The sequence below is a fragment of the Alosa pseudoharengus genome, unplaced genomic scaffold, assembly GCF_046254945.1.
Source record: "Alosa pseudoharengus isolate Yale_2024_CS ecotype anadromous, Long Island Sound unplaced genomic scaffold, YU_APseudo_1.1 YU_APseudo_1.1_scf_307, whole genome shotgun sequence".
Taxonomy (NCBI): domain Eukaryota; kingdom Metazoa; phylum Chordata; class Actinopteri; order Clupeiformes; family Clupeidae; genus Alosa; species Alosa pseudoharengus.
This window is the reverse complement of record NW_027468722.1, coordinates 15,314-19,883: the sequence shown is the minus strand read 5'-3', so window position 1 is coordinate 19,883 and position 4,570 is coordinate 15,314. Positions and strand designations below refer to the sequence as shown.

The following is a 4,570-nucleotide window of genomic DNA, read 5'->3' as shown; positions in this document are numbered from 1 at the left end:
GAAGGAGGCACTTTGGCCTACACACGCTACAGCGTCACAAGACTGTCATAATGGATAGAACACAGAGCACTACATTAAACAGCGCTCCCGTAGCACAATGGACTAGACGTCGCTGAAGCATTGTGCCAGCGTCGCAGGTTGTAATCCTGCTTCATGACGTGACCACCGCGGTCTCCCGTTAATTTTACCGGTGTCCGGTAGCCTAGTCAATGCAATCGCGAATCGCGAGCGAGTGCAGGCGATCTCTTAAGAAGCCAATTGCGTGAATGTTTCTAATTGTTTGCTGTCTGTTTGTTGCCCTGTTTACTGAGGGCACTCATATTAACCACTGATATCAATTGCAACAGCCAGAGAAATAAAAATCATTTTTTACTGAGAAGGAGGGCCTTTGGCCTGCACACGCTACAGCGTCACGAGACTGTCATAATGGATAGACAGCGTCGGCGTCAAGGGCGGGCCATAGGGGGCCAGGCCCGTCCAAACAGGCCAGTGTGCCCCCCCAACTGAGTTCTCTCCCTCACATAAAAAAATCTAAATATTATTATGCATGATTGAAATTAAATCCATATTGAACACTGATGTTGAACACTTACTACTCAAAATGAAACATGACATGTGTCAACTATGCTACTGTTGATTATGTGCGCAAACTGCGCGATGAAAAGGGATTCTGCACACTCGGACACCGTTGCAATGAGTGCCACCGATATATTTACCACGACTCCTGCAACGCCAAATGAGCATAAATCTCGATCAGTAGGGTTTTTAGACACTGCTGCATAAGAAATCCAGTAAAATGTCTCAAGATAGATCTGGGAATATAGGCCTAATGGAAAATACAAGGTTTTTCGTATGACCGCAGGATGACCCAAGCTGAATGCATGATCTGTTAATCTAAATTGCAGAAACCATAAAGGGCCAAACTGACATGTCGCATTTCCTATATTTTCCGATATTGTCCAGTGCTAATGATAAACTCGAGCAACGGAGATAGTGCTTTGGATCATGTAGGCTAGGACTACTTTAAGAATCGCCCTTTAGTGAGCGCAACACAGCACGGGTCTTAACCTGCTTTATCCAGAGGGAGACATTTTTGGAAGCAGTGACAAAAAGCCTATCATGGACCTGGCTGGGAAATGCGACAGTGGAGTCGGCATTCGTAGGCTATAGCCTGTCGCTGCAAGTACTTCTCCAAACTCAAAAACAGTAGACTTAAAAGTGGCAATAAAAGTGGACTGTCAGAGCAGCACAAAATACTAAGTCATGCCGAGTGTCCTGTTTCCTTTTAAACTTTCCATCACAGTTGGTGCATTTACCACTTCGTAAATGTGTTAGAATTTGTTCTGTAGGCTACTTTAAAGAACGTTTTGAGGGATCACATAGCCTATGTGCAATGTTGTGATATTATCAGTAGCCCTATGTGTAATTTGCTTTTGAGCAGGATCTTACAAGAACATTTCGAAATGAATGGAAAGACACAGTGAAGCCTATAGCCTAGGCTTGTAAGTGGTGAGTCTGTTATAGCCTATTTACTTGTATTGTAGCCTATGCAACGCTATTCTATTAAAATTCTATTATTCTAAACGTTGTGTGCTAGTTTATTCAACGGCTATGACCGCTATGTTCTTGCACTATTTCCCCCTTGATCATATTGATTCATGTATCCAAAAGGCTCGAAGGATGCTCTTTATTATATGGCAAAATAACGAATAAAAGTGAGGTGAGGTGCCCCCCCTGTCAGTGCTCATAGCCCCCCCACCAGTTGCTTTCTGGCGCCGACGCTGTGGATAGAACACCGAGCACTACATTAAACAGCGCTCCCGTAGCACAATGGACTAGACGTCGCTGAAGCATTGTGCCAGCGTCGCAGGTTGTAATCCTGCTTCATGACGTGACCACCGCGGTCTCCCGTTAATTTTACCGGTGTCCGGTAGCCTAGTCAATGCAATCGCGAATCGTGAGCGAGTGCAGGCCGGACAGGCGACCTCTTAAGAAGCCAATTGCGTGAATGTCTCTAATTGTTTGCTGTCTGTTTGTTGCCCTGTTTACTGAGGGCACTCATATTAACCACTGATATCAATTGCAACAGCCAGAGAAATACAAATAATGTTTTACGAGAAGGAGGCACTTTGGCCTACACACGCTACAGCGTCACAAGACTGTCATAATGGATAGAACACAGAGCACTACATTAAACAGCGCTCCCGTAGCACAATGGACTAGACGTCGCTGAAGCATTGTGCCAGCGTCGCAGGTTGTAATCCTGCTTCATGACGTGACCACCGCGGTCTCCCGTTAATTTTACCGGTGTCCGGTAGCCTAGTCAATGCAATCGCGAATCGTGAGCGAGTGCAGGCCGGACAGGCGACCTCTTAAGAAGCCAATTGCGTGAATGTCTCTAATTGTTTGCTGTCTGTTTGTTGCCCTGTTTACTGAGGGCACTCATATTAACCACTGATATCAATTGCAACAGCCAGAGAAATACAAATCATTTTTTACGAGAAGGAGGCACTTTGGCCTACACACGCTACAGCGTCACAAGACTGTCATAATGGATAGAACACAGAGCACTACATTAAACAGCGCTCCCGTAGCACAATGGACTAGACGTCGCTGAAGCATTGTGCCAGCGTCGCAGGTTGTAATCCTGCTTCATGACGTGACCACCGCGGTCTCCCGTTAATTTTACCGGTGTCCGGTAGCCTAGTCAATGCAATCGCGAATCGCGAGCGAGTGCAGGCGATCTCTTAAAGCTACATTGTGTACTTTTTTGAGTTAATTCTTAGCAAAAACCCATTTGTTCTTTCAAAAATATGTGCTCATTCATGTGTAATTATTTCCACTTACTAATCAAAGTATTCTCGTAAGTGTAGAATCTGCTATTCCAAATACATACGCGCGAGTCGCGCAAATGGCTGAATCCATGTTGCGCCTCCATCTTTGAAATACATTCGCCAACGAGGGACATTCCTGGAAATTCAGCTCCGCCTTTCGCGCTTGTAGGCAACACTCATTGCATGATCAGTCTACTCGCGACTGCCGGCAGATTTGAAAGTCTGTTGAAAATGGAGGATTACAACTATTCTCGAGGACATGAAAAGGAGTCGCCAAGGAAGCGAAAAAGAGAATTAAAACGCCAACGCGACCGGAAAAACAACAGACCAAAGTCAATATTGGAGTGGCTTTTCTAAGATGGAAAGAGCTCGTGAGGAGCAAGGATTTTAAAAGGGACGCCGAAATTGCCTGCTTTCTCCTCGACAGGTAATTTGGCCTATTCGTGTAAACATGCAGTCTATGGTGTAAATTCGAAGTTTTATAGTTGCTTGGCTTAGTATAGCATGGTTGTCCATAACGCTAGAATGACGTCTGGGATACTTTTCCTCGCGTCGATGAAAAAGGATTGTAACATAAATCTGCTATGACGGATCACAGGCAAAGGGCACTAAATTGTAGTTATTTTTCATTGCTTTTGCTTTGTAGCCTAAATATATCCTAATCTGAAAATGCTAGTGTAGCCAATTCCAAGGGTGACGTTCACATCCTGAGGCCTGTCCTCTAGTCTTATTAATTGTAGACGTAGCCTACTAAATTGTCTGAACGTTTTTCACTGCATGAAAACAATTGTTGATTCTATGTGATTGTTGTTTGATAATAACTGAAAGTATATTTTTAATATCTTGGTGTTTACCATTTTATGTACTGTTATATGTTGTGAAACGCTCTGCTTATTCATTTCAGATGAGCATCTTGGCGCAATTGCAGAAGCCCCTGAAATTGAGGACCTTGAACAGAGGTAACCCATCAATGCTCATAATGTCTATACCCGATGACATTCTCTATTGTATATTTTCATGATATAAGCATTTATATATATTTTTTACAAAGCCTACATGACATGAGCATCGTGGAGGAGGATGTGGACGAAATTCAATGGTCTTGTTATGTGATGCACGTGCATGCCTTAATTGTAACCTTGCCTGTAACTCAGTCTAGGCAAAATAGCACTATACAGATTAGTAACAATATGTTGAACTATATAAAATGGCGTGTATGTCTAACGACACTGCATGTCTTCCACAGGATCAGCTTTCCAGGAGACTGCAAATTTAGAATGATGGCCCATGTTGCTTCAAAGGCACCATACAAAAAGGAAGGGTTCATGTGTAAATACCATAGTTTGTTAATTTCTGTAAATAAATATATTGCAAATAACATTGTTGACCATGTTACTGTCATTTGGTGTTTCAAAATGGTAAATTACCACAACTCCTTTTTTAATTATAAGTTTGTGGATGTAATGTATGAGGTACAGCATTAACAGTCTCTTATCAATTCTAAAAGTTTTTATTTTCATGAAAGCAAAATATAGCGATGTACCGGTGTAAAATAAATTAAATACAGTTTTAAAAGGAACAGGCAGTACAAGAACACTAATACAAAACTATTTACAATAACACAACATTACAACATTATAGGAAGGTGAAATAAATTCCAGAGATGTCCCTGAGGGTCAGGGAATTTATCCCTTATCCTACACACACAGCTTGGGATCGATCACTCTTCTATTACC

The 4,570-nt window shown here is 42.6% G+C and overlaps 1 long non-coding RNA gene across 1 annotated transcript; it reads left to right on the top strand.

Annotated features, from left to right (window-relative positions):
• The first annotated feature begins 3,146 nt into the window (after window positions 1-3,146).
• Window positions 3,147-4,205, top strand: LOC143101336 (uncharacterized). Its single transcript, XR_012982273.1, has 3 exons — window positions 3,147-3,261; window positions 3,739-3,793; window positions 4,081-4,205. It is a non-coding gene; the product is annotated as an uncharacterized LOC143101336 (long non-coding RNA).
• Window positions 4,206-4,570: the final 365 nt, after the last annotated feature.